The following is a 22,459-nucleotide window of genomic DNA, read 5'->3' as shown; positions in this document are numbered from 1 at the left end:
TTATGATAAATGCATCGTAAAATAGAATACTTTTAAAATAAACATATTTTAAAAGAACCCCACTTTCAAATAATTGCCATATTTCTTTTAGTTTTAATTCATTTATTGAGTAAATCAAAAAATTGATCAGAGGTCTACTAATTTCAAGTAAATATCATAAGTAGTTAAAATATTTTAATTCTTAATTGCAAGACAAAATTTCAACAATGTTTGCTTTCTTCACCACCATCTTTTTTTATTACAATTAAGATAAATTCAAATAAAATATGAAAAATACTCCTCGAATTTGAAAAAAACTAAAACCCGCGCTTGCGCGTATTATTATTATTTATATAACAGTATGGCCTAGTGTGTATAAAATATAAAATATAGCGTATAGTAATAATAATAAAAAGGGGATATACACTAAAGCGTCGGCGTGGATTTGCGTCTGCGCATGGCATTACAGTATTTCAAGAGAGCCGCAGTATCGCTTTCACATTTCGTGAGTACAGTACGGAAATTGAACGGTGTCCTGGTCGTGTCTTCTCCATTGAGGGCGGCTGAAGAAAATCCTATATATTTATATACATACATTTATGCATTCGTCCATAAACATTTTTTTTTCCGCCTAACAAGAATGTATAATTTCATTGTGATATAATGTGAGTAAAACACAACAATAACAGTGAAAAAATAATATTTATTGTTTATAAATCAAGTGTCGCTTATTTTGGTTGCTATGGAAACGTTAATTTGACACGGACGAGAAAACAATATCCTGTTGCAGACAGAAAAGAGAATTATCTCGAGGACGCTACAAAACGCGTCCGGGACTTTTCAACCTCATCCTTTATCACCTAAGTAATCTATTTTTTTTCGGATTTTTCCACTTACAAAGTGTCCTCTAGTCGACGAAACAACAATTGATCGAACTGAAGATTTGAAAAATTTAACTAGAATAATTCGGTATTAATTCTTAACTTCTAAGTTCTGATTATTCTTCTAAATGATCACGATAAATGACAAAACGTCATTGTCATGGGGCTGAGATATGTGGACCTTGATATAGATAAAGAAGAGACTGATCGATCATTATGCCAACACTGGCCAGGATTCGGTTGGTCCTTCAAATTATTAAATTAATCATTGGTTACTATAATAATAAAAATAATAAATACGTATATAAAATAGAAGTGGTTTGATTTACACGATAAAAAAATAATAATAAGTTTTGTTAAATCGAGTGGATTTTCCTCACACTTTGTTTGATGACAATCAGCTGTTTATCACTATAATCGTAGGTAAGTTAATTGTTTCAAGTTTCACTAAAAATATATTTTTTTTCAGAACACTATCGATGTCATTAACGATCGAGCGATAAGAAGACTCGTGACTCGACGATTAAAGCTAGTACTTATGCATTAGGATTTTTCAAAGTAAAGTTATCAGCAATAGATTTTATTATCTAAATAAAATTAAGTTGTTGAATAAATTTTTTAATGGTAAGTAACTTGCGGGTGTTCATTGCTTATCGATATCGATACACCTCTAAAGCCATAAATCGCTATTCAAGGCTAGTGTATTTCACGCAGCCATAGTTCTGTTGTATTATCCAATATTTATAGCTTGGAAAATAACGATACCCTACATATACGTGTTGTATATTCTATGTGTTGTACTAAAGCTCTCTATGTGCATTTATCGTTACTTTAAACCGTGTTTTTATTTAGATTTTATTTTTTTTTAAAGCTAGCAAAAACTACGATTTCCTCGATAAAATACTGCACTGCCATTTTTTTACAGAATGCATAAACAGTCAAAAAATTTTTTTTCTTTTAAAATTTAAACATCAATGATTACCTTATAGGTGCAATTTTTTTGAACGATTCTTTTCTAAATGATTTGTTTCTTAAAGACAATTAAAAATACTGTCAGATGTCGGCTAATTTCAGTATCATTAAATTCTTTATTGGAAAAAAGGCAAGAATAGACATTTAAAAAAATACATGTTCAGATTTGAAAAATATCTTCTCTTGTATTTGTTGAGTGATTTTTTGTTGTAATAGGGTAAAGCACCCAATATCCAGCCCTTTCAGCAAAATTTATTTTAAAAGTTATTATATTCGCGAAATTTTAGGCTTACTAAGAAAATGTTTGTATTTATATCTAGTTTAATATTTATAGTTTCAATATTTATTACTTAAATTTTTATAAAAAAAATTTTTTTTTTTTAAATCACCTATTTTAAAAAAAATATTATTTTGAACCATAAGTCTGGATAATTCTTATTTCTAGCTCCATATTTTTAATATCGAATGATTCTCATTTTAGTTATTTATCAAATTTATTTTTGAAGTTTATTTTATTCATTTAACAATTAATTTTCAATCATTAACAATAAACATCTATAATATTGTATAATATTCATTATTTAATAAAAGTAGAATAATAGATAAAACTTACCAGTAATTTATCATAAATTTTCCAAAATTATTTATAAATAACAAATTATTTTATTCAATCAACACAACAAGTTACTTATTAGTTTCTCTGCTTATCTTGCTCATCACAATTTTAAGTATTTAAATAATTATTTTCAAGCTATTGTTTTCACAGTCTTTGACTTCTTTTTCGTCAAGCATTTTTTTCTTGTCGTTTTTACATTTCTTGTTTCCTTTTTTTAGCCTCTCGTTTTTCTTTTTGCACCTGAAATTGTAACCTTTCTACTTTTCATTGTCACAATACCGATTTACATTAATTGTTGCCATTAATACAATATTTCGAAACCATTGTTGTTAAATTAAAAAAAAAATAAATATGAATTAATTTAATAACAAGAAAAAAAATTTATCTATCCTGAATTTTTCAAAAATTTTTTAAATTAAAATTTTGATTAAAGAAACACAAGGTCGAGCAATGTATTATGATATACTAAAATTGTATTAACATAAAAATTCTTTAAATCTTTAATCATATGATTACAAATTAACTTTTACTTTTATTAACAACAATAATTTAAAAAAACCTAATATAACAATCACGATGAAAACAATCTCGAGAAGTTACTGTAATAAGATCCAGTAAAAGTCAACGAATCATAAAAGTTACATAATAAACATGTATACAAAAATATATATTTCCTTTCGTCTACCACATAAAAACGAGCACTTTTTAATCAAATGATACATTATATTTCATAATGTGATTGATCAATTTAAAGCCAATTTAAATTAGAAAAAAAAAAAATTTACGTATTGCGATCGAGCAAATAAGCTTCGTATACGAATGAAATAATAATTGAAGTTGATAACAAAAAACAAAGGTAATAAAATATTTAAAAATATAAGTTCAGGTATTGCTAACCGGTTGAATGATCATATAAACATTGGTTTCTGACCACTTCCGGTTAACTCAGTACTCTTCTCGACCTATTTCTATCAGAGACATTTTATAATATTACATTCAATCACTGCCACTTTAGTTTCACTGTCAACATAATATTATGTAGTATAATGTCTAATATCCAATAGGTTATCATCCCATCTTTTCACCAAATGACCTAGTGTTCATAACTTTTAACTATAACCAGCTATGGTTACGTTACGGTACTATAAATCTAATTAAATATTACTTACTCTTATTATTATCATTTTTTAATATAAATTACAACTATAAGTATATAAACCAGCCTGGCAATAGTATTGACAAGTATTTATTTAGCCATAACTGTATACGCAGTAGTTAATGTGATGTATATAATATAAAGACGGAAAAAACGTGAGTTGGATTCTAGGCCAATCAAGTATCGTGACTAATATCATTTAGATTTTTTTTTCTACACCGCTGGTATACGACCCTTTTCATTTCGTTTTATTTCACCGTAACCCCTTCTGGTATAGTAGTTATTTTAGTTTCGTGCATGCGTATAATTATTCACTGCTATTTACATGCATTCGTGACTAATTGATTGTAAATTAGGTGGCATTTCTGATTATACTATCATGTCATTGATACACGGAAAAAAGTAAACTGTAATAAATAACAGTCGATTTATAATAAGTCATGATCAACTGCTAAAAATTACCATTTCAAACAGTAAAATCGCGATTTTACTATTAACTTTATAATATTTACCATTTAAACGTTACAATTTACTCTTTACATGGAAGAAAATACTATTTCAAACAGTAATATTCGCTATGTAAATGTCTAAAATGTTGAAGTATAATAATTAAGAATTCAGACTTTGATATTTATTATTTTGTACCTAAAAAATGATCTTATGATATGTAAAAAGTATAAAATAACGTTAGTAAATTTCTAATACAAGCAACGTCAATATTTACAAAGTAAAATGGTAAATTTTAAACGCAACGCTAAAAATCAAACTGTAATTATTGACTTGCTTGGACTGGTAAAATGTATATTTTAAAAGTATAATTTTTACTGTTTCAAATGTTAAATTCTCCCATAGTGAGACCCTATTCTCTTTCATCTGAGTTCCCCTTCTCCTCATAATATCGACTATATATTGAAATGGCAATTTTTACTATTTGAAACTGTAATTTTTTAAGATGAAAGACTCGTTATTTATTATAGTGACAGCTACTAATCACTTATTTTGAATATTAAATTATAAAATGTGGCTTTTATACTTTCTACATTAAGTTCTGTAATATTTATATTTTTGCCACCCCGATGTCTGCTTTACTGTTTGAAACTATAAAAATTAACCGGAATCCGAGTGAATATTACAGTTTACTTTTTTCCGTGTAGTTTTTTTTTTTTTTTTTTATAAAAAATCTAAGTAATTCATCATGATCATGATATCAATATACTTATGTACTTAAAATTAAATTGTTCAGTGTTTGATGAAAGTGACATCTAAATTACGCTCCAGTGAATAGAACTGCTATTTTACGTATTTTTGTTTGTAACAAATTCAAAAAATGATTCATCATGCATACACGTGAGCATTATGTGACTATGAGTAATCTATTATAGCCATGAGGGCGGATAATTCGTTCATATGCAGCTTTAGCTTAAGCTATTACATTAAATACGCAGTATAATATTATATATTTTATAGTTATATTTCTTGTTCTCCAAAAGACTCGTTCTATTCATTTCGGGATTATCTAAATCACACTCTTAACTTTTATGGATTTTCGGACATCTGTTGTTGTAATGTTATATCTTATGTGTCTTCAACAAAGAATTGTTAATTTTCAGTTAACTTTGAAGTTTATTCGGCATTTAATTGTTTAAATATGGTATAATTATTTTTTGTTTATTTAAATTTTAAAACCCATCCATAAAGTTTTTTTTTATAAATAAAAACCTTATAATTATTGTATACTATGGACAATAGTTCTGGCAAATGATTGTTTTAAAATAAAACACAAAATTGATCATCAATATATTAACTAATTTGCAAATAATTTACCAAACAATTTTCAAATATTCCAAATATTATTGTAATCTAGCGACTATAGAAAACAAATATCAATGAATTAATTAATTAAAATGTAAAAATACTATACGTAACTACAGTAGGATTTGAACCTACGCCCGGATAATACTGTCCATTCGAAGAGAAAAATGTTACCTCTCAACTACAAAAACTCCTTAAAAATTTTTGTACTAAAATTTAAAATTTTTTTTTTAATTTGTAGAGTAAGGTAAAAGCCCCAATAGATGATCACGTACCAGTATATGATCACTCCATGTATTTGTATATCTATATTCACAAATATAGGTATACAAATACATGGAGTGATCATATACTGGTACATGATCATATATTGGGGCTTTTACCTTACCGTAACTATTTAAAGAGTAAAATTTCGATTGTCGTTTCTTGCACCATATATTATCAATTTATCACTATTCTGTTAATATACATACAAAAAAAAATGATCTTTGGAAATTATTGCTTAAAAAAAAAAAAAAGAACTTTAGAATCAACTTGAAAAATAAACTTACATACATATATTTATAAGTTTAATTTTCAAGTTGATTATACATATATGTAACTTGTTAAAATATATTCAATTTTCTTCCAGATTTTAAAAGTTGCAGTTGGAATATTTGACTTCAGTTTTTATAAAAATAATCATTATTTTTATAGAAATTATTATTCTGAACCTTATAAATGTTATATCAGACATTATAATTTTTGTTATCTCACTAAGAAAATAGTGAATTTCAGTAATAATTAAACTTCTTATGTTTGATTCTGATTTTTGAACAAAATATATCATGTTAATGAATTTAAAAGTTTTTTAATAAAGAAAAATATTTTTTTCAATGTTTAAATAAATATTGACTTACAATAACAAATATATTCTAATAAAAATAATTTTTCTCAGCAACTAATAACATTTACTTCCGCCAAAGTACATCATACAAAGAGAACGTAGAATTATACCAACTGCTTAGTAATCTTTAAAATTGAATGACAGTAATAATGCCTTATGTAATACACCACTTCAAGAATAACACAAGCAATAAGATGACTAAATGTTTTCTTATTCTTTTACAAATTTTAACTAATCAAGATGAGTAATAATTATTTTCACAATAAATACATGAAGAAAAAAAAACGCCATTCGGCCAAGCTCGACATGGATAGGTAGATTTATTTAACGAATATAGAATAATTCATAATAAGTGACGAAAAAATGCGCTTATTAAACATTTTTCAAATTTTCAAAGCCACTGAAGAAATTAAAAAAAAGTTCAAAAGTCATCGAATTATAGCTTAAATTAAAAATAATTAAGTGGACTTTGAGATAAAATCTTCACATTTGAACTACCTTTGACGGTAAGAATATTATTTCGATAAAATTGACAAAACTAAAAATGTTTCGAAAATGAAAAAAATTTTCAAACACCCACAACTCCGAAACTAACTGGCCGATTTGGCTCATCTTCGAACTTGATCTCTGTATTAATTCATAGAATAAGCCCACAAAATTTCATAAAGACCGGTTGAGAACTGTGAGTGCAATCCTGCCGACATGGCGCGTCATATATATAAATAAATCTACTTAAAGAAATCCAAGTACCCTGTTAGTGTAAAGAATATTTAAAATAAAATAATGCGTAGAAATACTTTTGTTATGCATCTTAAAATTAATTTTTAAATTAATTAATAACAATTATTTTTTTTCTTCATGACCCATTATGTATATATAAATTAAAGTTTTTTTCATGCCTACTGGTCAAGTGACTACACGGTGAGAAATTTCCATTATTTTTTATTCTGCATGGATTTTAGATATAACAATGGTGCATATTACTAGTGAACCTTATTGACTCAGAATAAAATTTTACAATGGCCCATAGTAATTTCCGAAACAAATGAAATCAGACATAGTAAATGGTAGAAATTGAAATGTACCATAGTAAAATGAAATATGCAATAATTTAAATTTCCGAATATACTATAACAAAAAAAATAAGAAAACGTTTGTAAAAAATAAAAAATTTTAGAGTAAAAAATGTTTTTAGCAATCAAAAAAAATATTAAACCAAACAAGATTTTTTTTGTTTGCAATAATTTTTAAAAATATTTTTTTAAAATATAGTTTTTTTTATTTTTTTTTTTCATTTTTAACAATGAACGTAGGATTTATTTTGGCAGTTAATTTTATTATGAATAATTATAAACACAATATATAACTTTTAAATTATTTTTTATTATTATTAGAAGTGTCGGTTGCAGGTTAACCATCAAATGTTTGTTTTCATTTTAATTTTTCACGGTAAATTATTAAATATTTTATTATTTATGAATCTTACAAATTTTCATTAACTATTCATGTATTGATGGATTTATAAACTAATATTTATTTAAAACTTAATGTTTATTGCAATTTTCATAACACCGTTAACCACTACTGATAGCGTCTGTACACTTATGTTGACAAAACAAAGCAGCACGAAAAAATGAAAGAGCGTGCGTCGCGACTGACGCGCATACGTTTACTATGGGACATTTGAAAATTTCATAGTCACAATTTTAAATTTAAACCGAGTACATGTGACTAAATGTGAAACTTTTTTATAAATTTTTATTGTCGACTGAGCAACATAAATTTTACTATGGAACTATAATGAAAAGTTTTAAGCACACTAACAGTTTTTGTTCTGTCAGTTTACGAACATTTTTTATATATGTTTATGTAACAGTTGCATGGTCAAATTTACTATGGTCCCTAGTAAATATTGATTGGTACAATATGATATTCTTAAATTTTTATGGTAATATTTTGAATTGAGTCATTAAGGTTCAGTCTTATTATGTATGCATAGTAAATTTCTACAGAAATTTCTCACCGTGTAGTGAACCTTATTCAAGCCAAGCGATGGACATTCCATCTGCACTATTGGTCGAGAGACATTCTCTCTTTGCATTAGTTCTATGGGGTCCATCGAACTTGAATACTAGTAAAGCTGGAATAGAACTAATGCAAAGAGAGAATGTCTCTCGACCAATAGTGCAGATGGAATGACCATCGCTTGGCTTGAATAAGGTTCACTAGTCACTTGACCAGTAGGCATGAAAAAAATTTTAATTAATTAATAACATTTTTGAGGAAATTTCCGAAATATTTACGCATTAAATAATTATTAACATTTAATAATTATTTAATTGACTAAAAAAAATATAGCACTCTGAATTACCGGTAAACACTTGACAACACCGCAACAGTTCCCTAACCTTGAAATTTATTTATTTGTAAACATGTCTCAGATAAATCGACATAATTTGCGAGCGCATTTTGGAAAATTTTCTACACGTTTTATTAAAACTACTAAAAAAAACATACGAGGCACTATATAATAAATCTAAAGTTCACGAACAAAATTCGACGGATTAGGGTCGAAGAATAGTTGAAATAAGTACACGCCAAAAAATTGTGGTGTTTTAAATGTGATATTCCCTTATCTCTTAAAAATATTCAGAGTGAAAAACAGTTTGGGTTATCAAATATTTTTTGCATTAAATTGCGTACAAATGTATATTTTTTTATAAAGAAATATATAATTTTATTTATATAATCCTATTAATTAAATTATATTCCTTACTCATCGATTAAATGATTTCCAACTTTTAATTGTAAGGGCCAGTTTTTCAATCCGAGATAAAATTTTATCCGAGATAAAAGTACTGCGAATATAATAATAAAAATAAATAATTCAGCACAGTGATATTGCATACGAGTAGTTCTCCCTGAATCAGTCACTTATTTTTAATTAAAATAAATAAACATTAGCCGCATGTCACAGAAATATTAATCTCCAACTGTGACAACTTGCTGATTGTAAATAAATAAAATAATAATTAGGAATACGGATGACCCTGAAGGCCATCCTTGCAACTTCCCGCTAATTCCATATCTAAGCGCTTGAAATTGCACTTGTAACGTTATCGAGCTCTTCGAGCTTCAAATTACAATTTATGTGTTATTTTGAGCTCTCCGAGCTCAGGGCGGTCGCTGTTCTATGCTTTTGAGCTCTTCGAGCTCATATCTTGCGTTTGACATATCTATTATTAATCTATAATTGTGTTAATTAATTTAAAATAATTTAAATGACACAATAAGAGATTATTATTTTTATGATATATTTATTTTTTATTTAAATAAATGACCAAATTCATGGAGAACTAACTGAGAGCAATATCACGTCGCTAAATTATTTATTTTTTTTTTTTTATTATACTGACCGTACTTTTATCTCGGATAAAATTTTATCCCGGATTGAAAAACTGGCCCTAAGTATCTTTGTATTTTTAACTTACTTTATTAAAAAAAATTAGGAAAACGGTTGACCCCGAAGGCCATCCCTGCTACTTCCCGCTAATTCCATACTTAGGCGCTTAAAATTGCACCAATGGCGTTTTTGAGCTCTTCGAGCTCAAAAATACAATTTATGGGTTATTTTGAGCTCTCCAAGCTCAAAGAGATTGCTTTCCTATGCTTTTGAGCTCTTCGAGCTCAAAAGTCTGATAGGGATTTGGTGACACTATTTTTTGAATTTTTAAACCGCAATAACTTTTGAATGAATAAACCGATTTTCACGCGGTTGGCAGCATTTGACGCAGTTTTTTAAGCCTCACAAAGAATCTTAAATTTTGAATTGATCGCGCTATGAATTTTGGAGTTATTTCGAAATAACACTTTTTTCGGTTTTCTTTCGTTCACGATATCTCTCGAACGAATCAACCGATTTTGACCGGACTGGTGGCGATCGACGTGGTTTTTTGAGGTTAAGAGCTGATTAGTTTTTGGAATTGAACTATTAAGCCGTTTAAAAGTTATTCCAAAAAAACCACATTTGAAAAAATTTTTTTTTTTAGTTTTTTGAAGATTTCTCAAAATCTATTGATCTGAATCGGTCCAAATCATACTCAAAATCTAAGTTTGGCCAAGCTCTTTCAAATGGCACCAACCGCGATGAAATCGGTCAAGCCGTTCAAAAGTTATAAGCGGTTCACATACTTTCACACACACACACACACACACACACACACACACACACACACACACACACACACACACACACACACACACACACACACACACACACACACACACACACATACATACATACATACATACATACAGACGCCGTGACAACCTCGCGGGGATAGTCAGGGAAGCTTCCTGTGACCTTTAAACGTCGAGATCTGATGAAAACTCGGTTTTTGCAAAACGGGGTGAAAACAATAACTTCCCGATTTTTGAAAATCTTCGATTTTCTTAGCGGGAAGTTAAAAATATATTTACTGTCTAACTAAAATGACTAAGATTTTCTAGCATTTAAAAAACCGCGGTTACTTATGCGCCGGGTAACTGCGCAAGCGGTGTTGCCAAGTCAAATACAAGAATTTAAAGAACGGAAGTTCCTTGTGATTTTTCATAAAAAATATAAAATATCTTCGTAAAACGTTCGGAAACCTACTTTTTTATTGTTTTAATCGAAAGCTTATTAAATTTTCTATCAAATTCAATGAAAAAAAAATTTTTTTTTAATCGTTAATTACATTAAATTCTTAACCAAATACACGGCTGGTGGAACCTCCATTTAACTACATGTAAAAATGATCATTTTCAAACTTAATTATTTCATTAAATATTCCGGAAACCTACTGTTTTTTAATTTTTTTATTGATTATTAGGCTATGTAGATTAAATTTACAAATTTTCAGGAAGTTTTAAAAACTTGACTACTTCGCGTGGATCTCCTTAAAAATTAATACCGTGATTAGTATCACTATTTATATTGACTTTTTTCCACTAATTAGGTTGTTAGTTATTACTTACTTTCATTAAATTATAGTTTTATATTTACCGTGCATCAGAGTTTTTGTATTAAATACAAAAAGTACTTTTTCATTAACCATCAAAAGAATTATTTTAAATGTATAAAATTGATAAAAGTACGTTTTCAAAGAAATTTCTGACAAAGATTTGAAGCATATACATTCGTCCATAGTATAAAATTATTTGAAAGCCGATGATGAAATCCCCGGGCCATTCTCCCCTAGTTTTCCCGTCACTTATTCTCAAAAGTTTTACTACCCTCTGTCGTTTACGTTTACCCTCCTTAGAGAACTTTGAGCGTTGGCGTTCATCAGAAGTCTTGTTTTCTCTATTATTCTCTGCAATATCGATTTTTATTGCCTTTATGTTCCCATCAATGCCTATCAATTTATGTTTTAAATATATAACAATATATTATAATATTACATTATTCGTTAATCCGATTTGTTTTTCATATTAGCAATATGTAAGTTATAAATTTAATTTGTAATTAAACGAAAAAAAATAATAAAATAACTAGTTATTTATTATTTTTGTTAATGATAAATTACATCTCATACAACAGACATTGAACGTAAATCTACTCGAGACAATACTACACGCAAAATACATATACTCTCTACCTTTGTTAGTATTTTGCCACAACAAAGCCTGCAGAATGCCACTTTTAACCCTCTTTTTTTATGATTCTATTCTACATACAGACAGGCATGAAAATTAGATTGTAAAAAATAAAAAACTAAATTAAAATAAAAGACATCTGACATTTTTAAATCGCAAATTATTTATACAGATATTTTCATTAAAAAAGTGACATTCAACGTGACATTTGTAACTTACAACAATTTACTATTTCTTATAAAAGATTTATGGCTACTTATTTTAAAAAGTAAAAATTATAAATAATATAAATTTTTGTTTGTGAAACTAGTTTATCAAAAAATCTAGGCCACGGACGTGGTCAGCGTGATGTACAACGCCTCGGTTTATATTTCGAGATTGCAATTAAGTTGGGAGTGGGAAGTAAAAAAGTTATAAATAAAAAAAAAGCACATTAGTCATGATCTCAGTGCAGCCGGTTGTCATGGGCATGCTGTCAAAAATCTGATGAAGATGAGAGGATAAATCAAATAAAAGAGATGAGTGCGCAAGGATATTTGTTTGATAAAATTCTGCGCACGCGCCTATTGATTTCTTCCTCATATCAAACCAGCAGTACAAGCTATTCCCATTTGCGTAGTATAGTCTCGTACCTTCATCCCTCTAATATAAACTATACTCATAATGCTCAATAGACTATTATACCACATATCCTTTCTGCACTCTTATAATTCTCCATCGCCATCGCTATTTCTTTTTTAGTCTAACATGCAATATTGCCAGCTTCCGGGGATAAGAAATGTCTCAAGATTATTAACTTACACTGTAAAAAGAGCGGTGTTAAAAATGGACTCATTTTAACACCGCGTGGTGTTAAAATAAAATAACACCGGCGTAACTTTTCCGGTGTTAAAATACCGGTGTTAAATCGGTGTAAAACGGAGTAATACCAGTGTTAAAGAGGAGTAACTATTCTATTTAAAATATCAAGATTATAAAATCTATAAAACATAATAAAATTTAGTTTTTAAATTAAAAAAATAAATAGAAAATATATTAAAGTAGTATTCATTGCACTGGCCGACAAAAAAAAAAGTGGTCTGTACTTTTAACCAGACCTATCTATCTTTATGTATTTTGACGCGCTAAATCCGAATCTAAAGTCAGTTTTGCCCGCAGACCCTCAAAATTATAAGTAAAATGCAAAAAAAAACCCAAAAAAAGGCAAAAAATTGCGAAATCTGCAGTCACAGCGATGAATAAGTAAATGTGAACCCAGATCAAGTACGATTTTTATGTACGTCAATTCACTGAATCTAAATCTAAACGTTAAGTAGCCCCTTGATCCATCAAAATTTGAAAAAATTGCAAAAAACCCAAAAAACAATGGCAATAAATCATGATAAATCGAAATTATCGAGATGAAAAAAATTTTTTGGATTCAGATTGAGTATGATTTTTATGTACTTTGTTCCACTGAATTTGAATCTGAAGTTTTCTTGTCCCATTGACGTTTTAAAATTAAAAAAAATCTCAAAAAATAAAAAAAATCGAGAAAATTGTAGTTTTAAATATGAGAAAAAATCTATTAATCACGATTGTTAATGACTCAGGTGCATTTTAATGGATGAAATATGATCATAGAATTTAAATATTCACAAAATTTTAAAATCTATAAAAAATGATGTGCAAGTAGAATGAAGAGAACGATGATTGCAGTTTTTCGCAATTTTTTGCCTTTTTTTGGGGTTTTTTGCATTTTACTCATAATTTTGAGGGTGTATGGACAAAACTTACTACAGATTCGGATTCAGCACGTTAAAATACATAAAGATAGGTAGGTCCGGTCAAAAGTACAGACCACTTTTTTTTTGTGGGCCGGTGTAATTTTTACTGAAATTATGATTTTTACTGAAATAAACAAAATTGTGCCTATAAAAGTTAAGAAAAAAATGTATGACATAAAAAAATTTAAAAAGTCTGAGTATCATCCAGAACAAATTTTAATTTCGGTTTGTAGTTATTTAAATTCTTACCTATGTAATACGGACTTTGTTTAAAAATTATACAATTTTACACCTGCCATTTCAATAATTAATAGTTTTATGAATTAATGAATATACTGCCCAATAGTAGTAATTTAGTGAATAAAAATATTCAAAGAGTAAAATATCTTCAACATCAAAAAATATTTTAACTCCGCTTTAACACCGGAAAAAAATATTTACACCGGCAGCGGTGTTATTTTAGCACCGCTTTCGGTGTTGGAATTTAACACCGCAAATTTTAACACCTATATACACCGCTTTGGACTTACCCCGGTTTTTTTTTACAGTGTATTGCCTCATTTAGCCCCAATCTCGTTATCATAATAGTATAAACATAATATGCAGATTGAAATCGACGAAAAAGGGTTCCTTGATAAAAAAAATTCTTCAAAATGTTTTTTTTATATTAATATTCTTTGCTATAAGGTTCTTATTAAACAAAATTAACTGTTTATACTTGAAGTCTTCGCCGTCTATTTAAACACCTACCTTGATCAGATGTATTTTTCACTTCTTAAAATTAAAAATGTGGTAATCTTAATCTGTATTATATTATTTACCTCGCTTTGTATCGCCGAATTTAAGAGGATATATGTTCGGGTTTTTTCATTTTCATATGAAATAATTGAATTTTAAATTTTTTCATTTCTTGCTCGTAAGTAAGATTTGCCAATTGCTCTAAATCTTGTGGGATGTCCTGAAATTCACCAAATTGAGCGGCATCTCGCAAGCTTACTGCGATGTCATTTATGTCGTACACAGAAAAAAAGATTTCTTGACTGGAGAATAAAATTCTTGGCTCAAGTAAATTTTCGGGTGCCTGAAGGAAGACCGAAGTTTTCTTGGCCGAAGTAAAAATTTTTCTTGAAATTCTATTCTTGGTGGAAGTAATTTTTCTTAATTCAAATTATCATAAATACTTGATACAATAAATTTTTATATTTGATCAAGATTTTTAGATATTTTAGGAAAGCAGCGCCACCTACTTCAGCTGAGAAAAAAATTTTCTCACCTTGAGAAAATTTTTCTCTTGAATATTTGATACCCATTTTAGATTATTTTAGCACGCAATTATACATATTGAATGAAAAAAAATGATTCAATATTATTTGATCTTTCCATTTGACATGTTCTTCAATAAAAATATTAATGAAAATTTATTATCGAGATATTTAATTTTTTGGAGCAAGAGAAAAATTTTCTCAAGACAAGAAAATTTACTTCTGTCAAGAACTTAATTTTTTTGAGCAAGAGGGAAATTTTCTCAAAACAAGAAAATTTTCTTGATTTAAATAAATTGTCTTGGATCAAGATACGTATTTCTTGAAGCAAGAGAATTAATTTTGTTGGAATAAGTGAAATTTCTTGCGTCAAAAAAAAATTTTTTTTTCGCCCAAGAAAATAATTAGCAAGAAAAATATTTTCTTGGTTCAAGTGAACCATTCTTTCTGTGTAAATGCTTTTATTTTTTTGACAATTATATAGAACACCAGGAAATTTTACATTAAGGACTAGAATTCTATTCAAAAAATTATCTTCACTGACTAAAAGAAAAAAAAAATTGAAAATAAACGATAGTATCATATTAAAAATATTTACGACGGAAATTATTTAAAAATACTTTCTGAATTTTTATGGATCTTTAATAACGAGGTTGAAAACTCCATAAATTATAAATAAATATTTTGTTCTAAATTATTGAATTTAACGACTTGAGCTTGACAAATTTTTTTTTTTTTAAGTTAAAGATAAAAATAATTTTCCACGAATTGCTGACAATAGCTTTTCTCGATGGATTTGAAAGTTATGGTCTCGATAACGGCAAAAATAAGTAGTTTTCACTGTAAATTGACTTCTAAGATAGTAACAAAACGTCAGTCCCATTAAAGTCACTGCGAGAAATTTTAAAGGCTAATAAATTTTCTTTGTCACGATGACTCTGAAGGAAACGATGATATATTATATGCAGCTACTGTAAAAAAAAAAAAAAAAAGCAACTCAATATAGATATTCTCTTCAAAATTTTACTCTTATTTCGGGACATTCACTTCGAGTTAATTCAAAAAATTTACTTTCAAATTGAGAGTAAAAGAGAAGTAGTTTTTGATTCAAGAATTTTACCAATTCAACCAAACAATGCTATTTTCAAACAAGATACAACACATTTCACCCAAAAATTCTTGGTCTTGAATAAGGTTAGACAGTAACATTGATTTGGGATGTAAATAAAGTACTCTTGAAAATAATTCTCTTGAATCGAGTACGAGTTATATATTTTTTGAATGGAAAAACTCATTAATGTTTTAGGTCAATTTTTACGACAAGAACAGAAATTAAATTTGTATACTTGTTAATTAACATCTAGTTATTTCATTTGTTGCTAATTACACGGAAAAAATAGGTGCTGCAGCAAGATGCAGTTCTACGTGAGCAACATGATAAAATCCTGTTGCAGCAACAAGATTTTTCCTGTGGGAGCTACAAGATAAAATTAATAATTCTAAATAACGTTCATTTTTAGCAATTTTACACTGTATACAGCTAAGAATGAATTTGGAGTTAATTTTCATTTCTATCATTCAGAGTACCGGACTGAATGAATATTTATTTATTTATTTCCTTGTAAACGACCCAACAGCCAAAAGATCAGTAACAGGGTCTCTATACTAAATAACATTATACAAAGACCATAGTATTACTTAAGACTAAATGCGCAATACAAGTAATGCATAAAAAAATAAAAAAAAAAAAAAAGAGTTAATGAATAATAATTTAAACCATTTTCAATCAATTGAAATAAGTTTCAAACATAAATTTTTCTTGTCGGGATTAAACAAATTTTTAAATTGAAAAAAGTAATAAAATTAGTAAATTAGTAAATTAGTAAATTAGTAACTCAAATTTTAAGGGAAAAAAAAAAATACGAATTTGAAACGCAAAATTCAAATTTTCAAAAAAATTTGAAATTTGAAAAAATTTCTAAATCTTTTTTTAATTAAGAATATTTTTTAAAATTGAAATTTTTTTGAGTTCGAATTTAATTTTTTATTCGAATTTTTTTTTTTTTCAAAATTCGAATTCCTCTCAAAAATTATAATTAATTTTATCTTGTAGCTCCCACAAAAAAAATCCTGTTGCTGCAACAGGATTTTATCATGTTATTTTCACAGGACTGCATCCTGTTGCAGCGCCTATTTTTTTCCGTGCATGAAATAAGGTTGATTTATGATAATATTCCTCTATTAGATAAGTGAAAAATTCAACTGTAAATATTTTATTACACTGAAGTAAATGACATATCTCTTTGGGACTGTTCAAAATAGCCAACTTTAGTTAAATATTTACTTAAAAATAAAATAACTCTTCTTTATTCAGCATTTAGCGTACTGCTTGTATTCTTTTCAACAAAATTCGATCATATAAAAAATATTGGCTTACATTTTTTTAATGTTGAAACGAATCTTCAACTTGAATATAAATACAGATCATGAGAGTACATTTTTTTATATATTGCTTTTAATTTTAGCAGCTGACCTACCTCAATGTACATTAAAATTCTTAAGCACGCTTGTGTGGGTATGCTCTTCTTACATTTGCTTTGAATAATTATCAAAATTATTTCAAATCTTAAGTCAAATTACTTGTCTAATTTTTTTCAATCATATGGCAAAATTGTAAAAAAAAAAAAAATTTTCATCGTTTCATCATTGAATGAAAAAAAAAAAAAATAATAATGATAACACTGTAATCTTATGATGTCAAGAAAACTGAAATTTTATTCGGAGATATTTAAGTATGAGTAGTATATAGTCGAGAGTGCACCGACCTGGCGCGTCGAAGCACGATCAAAATAACTGACTACATAACTATCTGCTGCTTTTCCGTATACTGAAACATTAAAGAAATGTCTGAATATTTTTCATTTTATTTAATGTTTTTCTTAAATTTGTTGTACGAACAATTAGATTCTTAAAATTAATTTGAATAATTTAAAAACGATTTCTTCTTACAGGCTAATAATTGTCAATTAATATAAATTAATTAAAACCGTGCTTAGTAAAATTCATACAAGTTATAAGTAGGTCATTCGAAGACGGAGAAGAGGATTAATAAGTTTTATCTAATTAGCAGCATGATACTGCGGCAATATTGCATTTAACCTATCTAATTACGCCAATTGACTGTCTAGATCCGCTCATGTATTTCGTCAATACGAAACTACGTTTTTTAAATGTTTTTTTCTACAACATATTTAACATTCTGGAATTGATCAAAAGATGAGATGAAAATTTAAAATATTTTGTGTGTTATTATAATATCTTAGGAATTATGTTATTCAAGGCTAATTTTTTCGATTTTTAGTTCTCAAAAACAATGAGAAAAATCTCTACGAAATTTTCCTTGTTACAGATAAACATTTGACATGTGACTACATTCATACATGCGAAACAAAATAAATACAATTTTTCTAGCTTGAAATCCGAATTTATAAATGCAGAATTACTCTAAAAATATTGTGATAAATTAACTATCACTGAAAACCATTTAAAATCTTGAAAAATTACAAATTCAGGGTAATATTTTTCCAATCATACTAAATTTAATTTTATGAAAAGGCCTTTCGGCAGCCGAAATGGAAGTAGATTTTTCAAATAAAGAAGATTTATGTTTTATAAAATAATAATAATAAATAACTTAATTCATTGATTGAAAAAAAAAATCAATAATAAATTTAAAACTATTTAGAACTATAATTTTGTTCAAAAAATTTTCTTGTAAAATAAAAAGTATCTCGAATATTTATCAAACAATTTTAAAGATTATGAGATGTTATTTATCGATGTCCAAATTTTAAGTAACTGCTTAGAAATGACAGTTTCTAAGTTAATCAAGACATAATTACTGACGACCTACCCGAATACATTGCACGAAAGACTGATCAATATCATGATTATTGAATCTACATCATGTTAATACCATAATACAGCCAATAATTCTAAAACGGCTGCAACAGTAAAACTGTTTCATTAAAAGAACTCTAAAAGGAGTAATATTGAGGCTATTATCGCTTCTAAGGAGTGAAAATTAAAGCTTAATAAATGAGCTTAACGATATAATTTACGAAATTTCAATATCTTGTCTAGTTCAGTAATTACACCAAGTTAGAGTGGTAAAAACATCAATTTTTACGATTTATAAAATTTTTAAATCCTGTCATTTCCAAACTACTCACCCGATTAAGCTCATCTTCGAATTTAACCTTGGTCTTTATCGATAGATAAAACATGTTGAGTTTGAGAAGAATTGGTTAGTAATTGTAAACGCTATCGTGTTGACAAGCTGCGTTATATCGTATACAGGGTGTCCCAGAAGTAACGGACGCCATTGTACCATCTGATGAAAAAAATAATTCTGAGACGAAAAGTCCTTAGCCATTTTTTAATTAGACGCATAGATAATTAATTATTAATTAAAGTAACGTCGCTTTATGTGTTAGAGAGAGAGCGTCAGTGTCCAGTGAAGTATGTGGCAAACAAAGACACAACTAACTGTATGACTAACTAGCTACTATAGCTAACGTAGTCACACACATTTACTTACACATTCACACGTGCAAGCGTCTTCGTTTGGAACGCACTTGACTGGACATTGGGGCTCTCTCTCTAACGCATAAAAGGACATTATTTTAATTAATAATTAATTATCTATGCGTCTGATTAAAAAATGGCTAAGGACTTTTCGTCTCAGAATTATTTTTTTTATCAAATGCTACAATGGCGTCCGTTACTTCTGGGACACTCTGTATATACATACATACATACATACATACATACATACATACATACATACATACATACATACATACATACATACATACATACATACATACATAGATACATACATACATACATACATACATACATACATACATACATACATACATACATACATATATAAACTATTGAACGAACGATATTTTCTGACTTAGATTGTCGAGCTGAGTCAGAAAATGGCTAAATTTTTTGAAAGCTGCGCCATGAAGACGATTGCAATAGTTAGATTTTGATGAAATCTACTAAAAACCCATTTTACCACATCAATCCACAAATGATAAAATTTTTCTTATTATTTTAATTATGTAGATTATAAGTTATTTTAGTTTCGCTTGTTAAAATTTGAATATAACACACTCATGATTAAATAAGAGAATACACTCCATGTATTTGTATATCTATATTCACAAATTCAGGTATACAAATACATGGAGTGAGCAGGTACTGGTTCCTGAGCAGCTATTGGGGCTTTTACCTTACATTTTTATAAAATTTAAAGAAAAAATTATAAAATATAATCGATTTTATTGAAACTTCAATACACGCAGGTATGAGAAAAAATTGAACTTTTTATGTTCGACATTGCATACTTCATAATGACATCTTCATATAACTTCTAATGCAATGACAATTATGGGATCTACTTGACTGCTTCATTCTAGTACAATTTTATAAAAGTTAACACCACTAAGACAAACATAACAGTTAGATTTCTACATAGAAATCTTTAATTGTAAAGAATTTCCCTTTTTTTCAATACTCACTATAAAAAGACGTAATATTTTCCATTATACTATAAATATTCTACATTTGCTCATGTGAAATGTATTATTATAGTTGTTTAGCATTACAAAACAATTGTATTCACCGAAAATAACAAATGCCGAGAAAATTCCTTAATTTGAATTTATCTTCCGCGTGATAATTTTCATAAACATATTAAATGTATACAAACCATACTCATTAAATATTTATTTGTTATGTTATCTTCCATATTCTAAAAATAAGCTGAGCAATTTTCGTGTTACACATCACAATAGTATTCATTACGAATTACGAAATTTTAAACTTCACATTTTACTGTATAAATAATAAAATACTTCTTTATTAAAATAAACATTAATAAATGCATCAAAAGAATTTCCTTAACATGCATTTGTCTTCCGGATGATAATGGATAGAGACAGTGGGTGTCACGATGCATAGATGTCTTATTGGCAGACGACCAGCTGCAGTCAGAATCCCCGCAGGTTCTTTGCGCGCTTCGTACATAATCCGTGCAGAGTCGCTTTGCTTAGGTTAAATGAAACGCTAAAGCTTTTTTCACCCTTTTTTATTCACTTTATACAACGCTATCTCTTATGTGTTTTTTTTTTTTTTATATATGTATACCTCTTGGATGAATATCAATTTACGCTTTCATTTTCATATTTTTTTTTTCATACATAATGCTTTAAACTCAACTTGAACAATTACAAACGCCATTATAATTTGTTACAGTTTTTTTTTTTTTTTTTTTTTTTTTTAACGTAATTATCTAATTATAAAACACAGAATAGTTACATTTTGAGTGAAATTAAATTATATAAACAAGAAAAAAACATAATTTTTTTACGTAAAAAGAAATACTATGATTTCGACTGAATACAAACGTCGTATTCAAATATTTCATATTTTATCTTATAATAAGTCATATATTAACGATGAATATGGTATGTTGAATATTCAGTATATAACGAAGGAAGATTACTATAAACTTATTAAAAAAATGTATTCATATAAAGGGACATTCTACGAGATATCGACCACCTTTGAACTCGACACCTTTTGGCGAAGCCTCGGCCAACAAACATGTGATCTGAGGTTTTCTTTTTTACTTCCCAAGGGCTGTATACTATTTTTTTGTCCAAGGAAGGCGGAAAGCGGCAACTTTGTTTAACGCAGTGGGACAAAAGTTGCCACTTTCCGCCCAGAGGGCAAAAAAGCTTATTTTTCATAACATCATGCTGAAAATTTTTTGAGTGCTCAGAGAACCTTTAAGTTGAAAAAAAAAAACAATAATAACGAAAATTCAAAATGATAATTATTAAAAAAATTTGATTTTTAACTTCCCGCTAAGAAAATTGAAAATTTTCAAAAATCGGCAAGTTATTGGTTTTACCCCGTTTTTCGAGAATCGAGTTCTCATCAGATCTTGACGTTTTGAGGTCCTAGGAAGCTTCCCTGAATGTTTTCGCGATGATGTCAGTATGTTTGTATGTATGTATGTGTGTGTGTGTTTTTTTTTTTTTTTTTTTTTATCTTAGGGGGGGGAATCCTTTTTACGGATTCCAGGCATAGCTGTTCGGCCTGGATATGTGGCGACTCGACGCAGCGTCATACTAAAACTCGACGCTAACGCCCCTACCCACTAAACCCTAAACCCCTTTTCTTCTTTCCTCTAATCCCTCATGGAAACCGCCGTCAGGCATTACTTCGTGAGGGGAGGATCTAGCTACTGCTATTCCTTCTGGTGGCTAAGGTGTTATTTTTCCTTCCTTCTAGTTTCTGTCATTTGCCCTTTTTCTTTCAATGGAACGCAGCTCTGTAAGCACTTCGGTGGTAAACGTGCTTGTGGCGTTCCAGGCAGCTTCGGATGACAGCATTTCTTCTACTATTG

General features: G+C 28.2%; 1 protein-coding gene across 4 annotated transcripts in view; it reads left to right on the top strand.

The window, feature by feature from the left end:
* Positions 1-1,138: 1,138 nt before the first annotated feature.
* Positions 1,139-22,459, top strand: part of LOC123267765 — a 165,170-nt gene continuing 143,849 nt past the window's right edge. For 2 of the 4 annotated variants that reach the window (XM_044732605.1, XM_044732603.1), the window contains exon 1: positions 1,139-1,283. The gene's annotated coding sequence lies outside the window, so the exon portion shown is untranslated. The remainder of the gene's footprint in view (positions 1,284-22,459) is intronic. The other 2 variants (XM_044732604.1, XM_044732602.1) reach the window with 1 other exon arrangement.

This window comes from Cotesia glomerata, linkage group LG6, assembly GCF_020080835.1.
Source record: "Cotesia glomerata isolate CgM1 linkage group LG6, MPM_Cglom_v2.3, whole genome shotgun sequence".
NCBI lineage: Eukaryota > Metazoa > Arthropoda > Insecta > Hymenoptera > Braconidae > Cotesia > Cotesia glomerata.
Note: the sequence above shows the minus strand (reverse complement) of the source record. Positions and strands in the feature narration are given on the sequence as shown.